A 10,417-nucleotide genomic window follows, 5' to 3' on the forward strand; every position below is an offset into this window, starting at 1 on the left:
CTTAATGTCCACATACTGGGAGAAGGCAGGTAATGTTTTGTCCAGCGTCACATGGTTAAAATCTCCAGAGATTAGCACAAACACCTCGGGGTGCATATTAGGAATCAAGAGCTAGAGTATAATGGTCAGCTCCATGCACTTCCTGGAAATTGAGATTTAATAAAAACTGCAACGTTTCTAGTGATCATTATTTTGGTATGTTTCTGGTTCAAGACTTTTATTTCTGTAATTTTTGACTAAGATTTCAACCTAAGATTCACCCTTTGGTTTTGAGGGAAGATAAGCTTGACTGGTTTTGTTTTGTTTTGTGATAAATGTTTTATTTATGGTGTTGATTGCTCAGTGACCGATAGATAGATAGATAGATAGATAGATAGATAGATAGATAGATAGATAGATAGATAGATAGATAGATAGATAGATAGATAGATTTTGTGTCGACCATGATGGGTGCGATATGAAACTGTTTGTGTGATTTAAAGTATTTGCTATACTATTACATGAAATGTTAAAGTGGCTTAGGCCTACCTCTATTGGTGGTTTAGGTCCTGCTTTAATGAGTTAGTTTCATTCCCAGACCAGTAATTGTCTTTTTGGAGTCAGTACCTTCTCCTAGTGTCTATTCAGGTTTCCCAGAGACAGGCATGTGTGGTTAATTGACAAATCAAAATTGGCCCAGTATGAATGAGCTTGGGTGTGTATGAGTGTGCCTTTTTTATAAGATTGCTTTCATTTTTTAGAAAATCAATGAATGGATGGATTCATTACTAAACTAGCCCAGGGCTAAATATGACAAGCCAGTTGTATTTGAGAAACATATAAGGTTTCTTTGAACTGACTGGATTTAGAGCTTTCAAATGAGAGCTGAACAGGCCACAAAACTTTTTTTAATCTAGAATAAGCGCTTTGTTCTATGATTTCTGCTGGATTCTGCTATTGATCAACTTACTGATTATGCTTGACATTTTCTTCAAATTGCTGAGTGGGGTTAGGGAACAGTTGTGTAGGGGTTAAATACTACAGTGTTTGATAATTTGTGTGGAGTTTCACTCCAGTTTCACTGTCACATCCCTAAAACATGCAGATTGCGTTAGCAAGTAGGTCCAAAATGCTGGTGTGCATTAATGTATCCTGTGATACCACCTTGTTAAGGGTTTTTTGTGGCCTCATTTAGATGATTCTCTGTGGTTCGCCAAGTGTTTTGCACCAAGGACCACTTGTTTAAGTCAAATATAAGAATGTCCACCTATGACAAACAGCCACTTTATCTCATTCATTTTTCTATACATTGTAAAAAGAAACAAGAATACACATAAAGGGTTGAGCCCCCCTCAGGCAAACCCTGTATATTGTGGAACAAAATAAAACACAATTTAATGTGTAATGTGAGGAACATCTTCACAGATGAATGTGTAACATTAGACTGGCAAAAGATGGCGGTGGTACAAGTTGTGAAGGCAGTGAGGTGAAAGAGGCAGGTCCAGGAGCCCTGGAGCCAGAATAGATCTCAAATTCTGTCAATTATTTGGCTTCCAGATCTGCAGGGTGAAGAAGAGGAAAGACATAATAAGGCAGCGCCAACCCATGGTTAGTGGTGGAATTACAAGTCAACAAGCCCTGCAATTGTCTCCCAAATACACGAGTGTAACAACATACTCATGTGAAAAATACTGTAATGACCTGAGGTGAAAAGAAGAACAGTTGGCTTACAGACTCAGGTAGTGAATTAGTAGGCCTGAACAGGACTATTTATCGGAAAGTATCTCCTTAATTTAATTGCTGTACTACTCCCACTGTTATGCCTTTGGAAGGTGCACTAAGAAAGTCAGACTTGCACTGCTCCTCAGTATCTTTCTATGTTGCAAACTAATTCATATATTGTTATTGTATGAACTACCATGCTAAGCTCCTTGTGTTGGTTTTACCCGCAAGTTTACAACTCTTACCTAAGACCTTCTTTCAGGTCTGGTTGGTACACACTATCCCTATTTGAATCTCTTGCCTAGGAGGTTGTCAACCCTTCCCACCATTAAGGAAGGCCTGCCTTATAAGACTAATATTCAAACTTTTCCATGTTTATGTTTCAATGTCCCTGATTTTAGACCATGATTCATAACAAAGCCTTGAAGGTGGAATTTAGGGATTGCTATTACCAGGGGTTAGCTTTTGAGGTGGAAATCAAGGTGTATCTGAAAAATCTAAATCCCCAGGTAGTGAAGGAGTTAGGTTGGATGGGAGAGAGAGAGAGAGAGAGAGAAACTTTGGAGAGAGTTTGGAGAAATGTTCAAAGAGAGGATGCAAACAGTACAATGGTATAGGATCAGAGGAGGGAAAAGTGGAGTAGAATTAAAAGATGCTGTCATCTAAAGGAATGTTGACTGTAGTCAGTGTCTTAGAGCCTTTTCGTATGGCTCTAACAACAAGTTAGTGCTTCTAGGAAAGGTGACTAGGTCTGCTTATGGACCACCTGGTACCTCTTCACGAACCATGAGTGCTCTAAGCAATTCAGGCAAATGCAGTCGTTCTGGTTAGTTTCCAACACACTCATCACCCCATGCCACGGGGCCCACACTTTGTTCTAAATATTGATCTTCTCTATTGGGGAGCCAAGCATGAGTGGGAGGTATGGTCATTGTTATTAGTGTTGCAGACTTACTGATGATAAGTCTGCAAACTGGCACATTCCTCTCTTATGAGCTCATTTGGGAACTGAAAAGACTCTAGATTACATTAAGCCCTGATTCTACAGGTTTGACGCTTTTGCACTTCCATTCCGGAGTGTCAAATGAATCAAATTCCTAAAAAGGACCAAGCTCCGTTAGTCCCAATTCCCCTTATTCATATTCTCTTTGAGTGAATCAGTGTTGACCTAGTAGGACCACAAGAGCCCTCAGCTAGAGGACATAAATATATTTTAGCCCTTGTTGACTTTGCTACCTGATATCCTGAAGCTGTCCCTCTCCATGCAGCTGCTACAAAAGCAATCGTACAGGAATTGGTAGGAGTCTTTGCAAGAGTTGTCATCCCTAAAGTAGTCCTAACAGGGAAATGGCTAAGTTACTCTGGGTGAAGCATTTAAAAGCCTCAGTATACCATCCACAAACCAAAGGTTTTGTAGAGAGGTTTAACGAGACCCTAAAACAAATGCTATGCAAGGTGGCCAATGAGGATTGAAGGAACTAGGACCATTTACTTCCCCTTGTATTATTTGCCTATCGGGAAGTTCCCCAAGCCTCCATGTATTTCTCACCTTTTGAATCATTATATGGGCAATAACCCTGCGGTATATTGGACATTCTAAAAAAAATGTTGGAAGGAAAAGGCACTCCCCTCAACAAATATATCAGAATATATCGTGGAAATATAGATTGTCACGCACGCGCGAGTAGGGGGCCGCGGACGGACCTTAATACATTCACGCAGACATACGCCAGCAGGGAGTGGCGGGTTACTAACCTTTCTCCTGTTGTTTTTCACAGAAGAAAAGACGCGCCGCCATGAGCCTCCCTCCTACAGCTTCCCGCACTACGCTACTTCCGCCCTTCCTCCGTCCACTGCTCATGATGTCATCATTCCCATCTTCCACCACGGTTCCTTCCCAGCATTCCTACACTTCCGGCCCCTCTTCCATAAATGTCCGTCAATGCCATCTTTGTCTGTCATGCACCGGGAACTTATTTTGTTCATGTATATTGACCTGTCGATTTAATACTGTGGATCAATTTTCAGTATACGGGGCCAGAAACCCCAAACCTCTATGTTGTGTTCTGATTCATCTTTTACAAGATATATTTAGAAAAATCCAGCCCATCTTTAAAGAACACACAGAAAAGGTGCAAGCATCACAGGCCCGTAATTATGACCATGGCATATTTCTTCGGGAGTTTTGCCCGGGAGATTTTGTCATGGTCCAGGTACCCACCTACCATTCCAAATTATTGGCTCATTTCCAAGGCCCATACAAAGTTAAGGAGAGGAAAGGGTTCATTGATTGGTGAAACAGCCAATCATTGACCGAGTGGACAAATACATCATGTGAACTTGTTAAAACATGGAAGGATAGGGACCCTGGTCCCTTCTCTGGGCAGCCCCATTCATTCTTTGCTCGGAAAGCAATACTTAACTTCAGACCCAATTTGACGACAGAAGCTGGAATCAGTTATCCTGTCTGTCTTGTGTGATAGAGGTGTGATAGAGGAGAGTCATTGTTCCTGGTTCAGTAGTATTGTCTTGGTTCCTAAGCCTGACAGAAGATGGAGATTTTGCAATGACTTCTGTCGACTTAATCAGGTTTTACAATTTGATGCTTATCCAATGCCACAAGTGGACAACCTCCATGATAAAAGGGTACTGGCAGGTTTCTTTAAAGGTGAAGACTGCATTTAGCACCCCTAGTAGACACTGGCAGTACTGTGTCCTTCCATCTGAGTTAGACAGGGCGCCAGCAACCTTCCAGCGTCAGGTGGATAGGGTGCTTTCATCCCCATAATTCCAATAGTGTTGCCTACCAGGATGACATCATCGTCTATACCAGCACATGGAAGGAACACCTACAGCAGGTCCAAGCCTTGCTCCATACACTAGGTAAGACCGGTCTTCGTATCAACTCAAAGAAGTGTTTCTTTGGGTTGACAAGAGCCAAGTATTTGGGCTACCTGGTGGGCAGGGATACAGTGATACCACAGTGGTCTAAAGCTGATGCCATATTAAAGTGGCCCTGTCCAAAGACCAAGAGTCATCTATGTCAAAGTGTCACCAGTGTAAACACTGGCAAGTCTCGCCCTTAGAGAAACAGAATCATGGAGGGTAATAAAGCTGGTCACAATGGAGCTTGGAGTTATGAATCAATAAAAAGCCACATTCGGTCCATTTACTGTGGACAGCTCCCTCCAGACCTGACACAGCTTACAGTACTAGAGCTCACACTTCCCACCCACTTCCCAGAAGTCCTAATTTATAGGCTGCTATGACATTGAGAACTCCGCCATTGCCGGTCCCAAGCCCAGATGGAAAAGGAGGAGGGTTGGGCGTCGGGCCAGCACCCCGACCCCGTAAAAATAAAACCCGCTACTGAAACGCCAAGAGAATCACAACAAATTCAACTAACCAGCAACAGAGGCTGATCCCCTTTGACGGTGCTGGAACAAAGCCCATCTGTGGCCGTCCAACACCCTATGCGTGGCTCTCTATTCAATGCTAAGACACTAACGCGAATCGAAACATGGAATGTACGATTGCTCTATTGAACGGGCTACCTCGCCCAGGTGCTCCGAGCGTTCGATGACTACCACCTGAACATTTTAGGTCTCGCCGAGGTACGATGGGCAGGGTCAGGAAGCATAATTAATGATGAAAAGACGCTTCTCTACTCTGGCCATAGCACCGAACATGCGCGTGGCGTTGGACTCGTACTATCGCCACAGGCCACAGCAGCACTCACAGAGTTGAAACCGGTCTCCGACCGAATTATTACCTCCCGCTTCCGATCCTAACAGGTGAAACTCACAGTCATCCAGATATACGCCCCAACAGAGGAATCTGACAAAGCAGCAAAGGAAGCGTTCTACGACCAGCTCCAAGACAAGATGACGATCGCACCACGCCACAATTTGCTCCTTGTCGGTGGCGATTTCAATGCTCAGTTAAACGGCGACCATTCGGGCTTCGAGGCAACAATGGGTCCGCATGGATCAGGCACTCGAACAAATGACAACGGAGAGCGACTGCGCTCTCTCTGCGACATGTACAATATATGCATCGGAAATACTTTTTTCCTGCACAAAAGGATCCATAAGATGACGTGGCAGTCTCCAGGAGGACTATACAAAAACGAAATCGATTACATCTGCATCAGCAAAAGATGGCACTCGTCCTTGCTAGATGTGAAAAGCCGGAGAGGAGCGGACATCAGCTCTGACCATAATCTACTACTCGCCAAATGCCAGCTAAAACTTATGCAATCGACGCCTAAACCTCAGCGACCAAGACCCTTCAATGTTACAAAGCTCGAAGAGATGCCCGTAGCCCAACAGTTCCAACTCGAGCTCCGAAATCGCTTTGAAATACCCACATAAACAGACGGCGAAGAATCGATTGAGGATGACTGGACACAACTTCTCCTGGACTGTCACCGAAAGTGCCACAACTACAATCGGTCTAAGATGAGTCACATACCAAGAACGCTTGATAAAAGATAACACCTGGAACCTAATCGATGCACGGCACCGCTTTTGGGAGCCCCCAGAGCTGCTGATTGAATGGTCAAACGGAGCTGCCGCCAAGATATGCACGATTGGATCGAAAAGAAGGGACATGAGGCACAATAAGCTGCGGTCAGGAACAACACTAAAACACTATATAGGATCGTCCGAGAGCTGAGTGGCGCACCCAGCGGGAGAGGTTTACCAATCAAAGCAAAGGACAGTCACCTGTTGCTAACCACCGAAGCACAAGAAAAAACGATGGGTCGAGCACTACGCTGAGCTCCTGAACCAACCAGAACCCACATCAACATTCGTGGGCGATCTCTTAACAAAGTTGGACCGATCACGCCAGCTGAAACCAAATCGGCGATTGCAGCCCTTAAGACTGGTCGCGCACTCAGCATGGACGAAATCGCTCCCGAAATGTTAAAACATGCAGGATAACCAATTATAGACCGTTTTACATCTCTCCTTAACAGGTGCTGGGAAACAGCAAACGTCCCAGAAGACTGGAGAAAAGGGGTCATTGTAAAAATTCCAATGAAAGGGAATCTCGCCGACTGCAACAACTGGCGCGGAATTACCCTCCTCTCCGTCCCAGGCAAAGTGCTGTGCTCTATTCTGCTCCGCCGCACACACCAAGCTGTTGACCATCTACTCCATGAGGAACAAGCAGGGTTCCTCAACGGGAGATCCTGCTCTGAACAAATCTTTGTCCTACAAACAATCATCGAACAAAGTACCGAATTGTAGCAAAAACTGTCTATAAACTTTATCGACTTTACTGAGGCCTTCGACAGTATTCACCGAGAGACACTATGGAAAATTGCCGGAACTTATGGCATCCCAGTGAAGTTCGTTAACATCTTACAAAATATTTACCATGAGTCGAGCTGCTATGTATGCACGGACAATGGCATCTCCGAGGCCTTCCGAATCGACACGGACGTGCGCCAATGCTGTATCATTTCGTCATTTATATTCCTGCTGGCACTTGATTTCGTCATATGCCACGACCTTGGACATGCTGACCATGGCCTTCAGGGCTGCGATGGGAGACGAATAGCAGATCTGGACTTCGCTCTGAACTACTACAATGGGAGGCAGCAAAAATCGGGCTCCTAATTAGTGAGGCCAAGAACAAGGTCATGCGCATCGGCTATGCCCGTGCAAACATCCCGGTCTCCATCAGCCAACAACAGCTTGAGGAAGTCGACCGCTTCACCTACTTCGGCAGCACCATGGCGCCTGACGGGGGGGATAGACATCGACATAGCCTGCCATATTGGGAAAGCGTCATCAGTAATGCGACAACTGGAACCAATATGGCGATCCAACATCATTACACTGCCAATGAAGATACGACTGCTAAATCGTCATCCCTACGGCGATATATGCGAGCGAAACTTGGAAGTCATCTGCAGTGATCACGAGACGCCTGAACGTCTTTCAGCAATGCTACCTACAGTGAATACTGATGGTCCCCGACCGGGACCACTTCAGTAATGACGAAATCCATCAACGAACAGCTACCCAACCTCTAGCGAGCACTGTAGCGGAACATCGCTTTCGATTTGCCTTCCAAAGATCACTATGAGCTGGACGCCCGTCTGTGGTACACAAAAGCGTGGCTGCCCAAAACAAACATGGCGACGTTCTTTCAACGAAGATCTATGTGCTATAGACATATCACGGGACGCTGCCGCTGACCGAATTCATTGGCAATCTCTTGGCACCCAATGCGCCACCCGGCGTGGGAACATCTAAGTTTAAGTAAGTATGACATGACAGTATGACAGCACAGCCTTCAGATGATGGCTCAGTGATAGAAAATTATCACCATGAAGAAAAGTTGGTTTGGTGGAGTTTATTTTTTATGTTGTTCTAGAATATTTGCATTCCTGTTTATAAGATCTTAATCTTCATGACTCAGACTCTTCTGTTTGGTTTCCGGTGTAAAGTACAGTATAGTGCTACCCTAGTACAGTGATAAGGAACACTGCTGCAAAAATGGGACCACTGCAACTCTCTGTGGTCATTAAAGATTGCTGGGCATCTTTCATAAAGAGTAGGATGTATCCTAATGTTCTGGATAAACTGCCCACCATGGCCTAGTCCAGTGGTGGCGAACCTATGGCACGCGTGCCAAAGGGGGCACTCAGAGCCCTCTCAGTGGGCACGCGCGCCGTCGCCCGAGCACAGAGTTCGTTACTATAAAGCTAGAGGAAGCTCCCCTCACCGCTCCCCTCTTCACGGCGCCAGAGGACGTTTCTCACATCACCCGCCCCTCTGCCCAGCAGCCCAATGGGAGCGCTTCCTTCCTCTCCTGTCTGGGGTAAGGCGGGCGGCACACATGCTGCTTGAGGGTGCGGCACGGACTGCAGCCTTTTGAGCCTGTGATTCTCGTGGTGGGGTTGGAGGGGATGTGGTATAGCGGGTCCACAGCTCAAAATTGAAAAGGCCAGTTTTAACAGATAATTGCCGCACTCGCGCTTAAAGAGGGTTATGGTAGAGTGGCCGGAGCGGTTTCCGGGAGCTTTGTGATGCGGGTAGTCCTCGCAAGCGCACAGGTGAGGAGTCGTCCATCTGTAATTATTGCCGGAGTTGCTAATCGCCACACCTGATCCACGACCCGTAATATATAATGGAAGCTTTGGGGGCGGAGCTTAATAGAGAAGACCTGCGTGAAACACTTGAGAGGATCGAAGGGATGACAAAGGACAGCACAGTTAGTTATGAAAATGAAATCCTTAAAGTGTGGAATTCTCTGCCAAATAATCTTAAGTCAATGAAGGCACTTGAGATTGCTTTCCTTACTTTGTTTGGAACATCTTATGCTTGTGCGCAGCTGTTTTCAGCTTTGAATTAAATCAAATCTGACACCAGAAACAGACTAACAGATGACCTGAGTGCTGCATGTGTTGCTCTCAAGCTTACAAAGTATGAGCCAAGGTTAGACAAATTATCAGCATGCATACAACAGCAAAAAGCACATTAATTGTTCAAAAGCATAACGAATGCAAACTTTAACCTTTCAACAAAAAGTTGTTTGTATCATTGAAAGCTCTGTTATTATGTTTTTCTTTTAAGACAAAAGATGTTAATGTATGAGTTGCTTTTCTAAACTAAAAGCTCAGTAGATAGATAGACAGAGCATCAGTATTGGCAGTCCAGTCCAATTTACCATCCAGCTGCACTCCCAGGTATTTATAGGTCTGTACCCTCTGCACACACTCACCTCTGATGATCACGGGGTCCATGAGGGGCCTGGGCCTCCTAAAATCCACCACCAGCTCCTTGGTTATGTTGGTGTTCAGTTTTAGGTGCTATTCAGGTTAAATTGCCATGTTGGCACTTTGCGATAAATAAGTGGGTTTTGGATTGCAGTTTGGGCACTTGGTTTCTAAATGGTTCGCCATCACTGGCCTAGTCATTCTGGCCTCCTACTCATCCCCTGTATCTAACTGGCTAACTATCTCTCACCTCTTCACCACCTAATAGCTAATGTGTGGTGAGCTTACTGACGCAAAAATGGCTGCTGTCGCATTATCCAGGTGGATGCTGCACATTGGTGAAGGCTTTGTGGCTCCCCACTCTCTATATAAGGCACTTTATGTATCTTGAAAAGTTTTACAGAAATGCAAAGTCTTCTTTTTCTAAAGAGAAGGAAAAAGCAACTTAAAATCTGCTGAAGTCTAAGGCAGTCTCAAATTTAGATTCACAATAGCCAGGACCTTATGGCACATCATCTACTCCAACTGACAGCGAATGTGGGAGTGAAAAAAGAAATGAGGTGGGCAGTGAAAATTCAATGCTTTTCAGTGGTACATCTGAACCAGGAACTTTCCTGTAGGAAAGGTGCCATATGAAAGAAACAAATGCAGAAAGTAAAAAAGAAATTAGAGTAATGTGGAATGGTAATGACAAACCACAGAAGGCAAAGTTCACATCTTGTGGGTGAAATACAAAGATGCAGTACATAAATACTGCAAAAAGATGCACCTATGTTAAAAAAAAAAGTCTCTCTCAGATACTCAGCATATTGTTGTGTCCTACAACTGCTATACATTAGTGTCCACTTTGAAAACCAGTATATGAAAAAGAATAAAATAAAAAGAAAATGATAGAAAGGGCATTTAGTGCTAAATAATAGTATCCAGTATAAGAGATACTATATGAGGGAAAGAAATATTAGCAATAATTAAGATATAAAT

General features: G+C 44.4%; 1 pseudogene; it reads left to right on the plus strand.

Annotated features, from left to right (window-relative positions):
• Window positions 1-5,174: 5,174 nt before the first annotated feature.
• LOC120515515 lies at window positions 5,175-6,074 on the plus strand (annotated as a pseudogene).
• Window positions 6,075-10,417: the final 4,343 nt, after the last annotated feature.

The sequence above is a fragment of the Polypterus senegalus genome, chromosome 15 (assembly GCF_016835505.1).
Source record: "Polypterus senegalus isolate Bchr_013 chromosome 15, ASM1683550v1, whole genome shotgun sequence".
Taxonomy (NCBI): Eukaryota; Metazoa; Chordata; class Cladistia; order Polypteriformes; family Polypteridae; genus Polypterus; species Polypterus senegalus.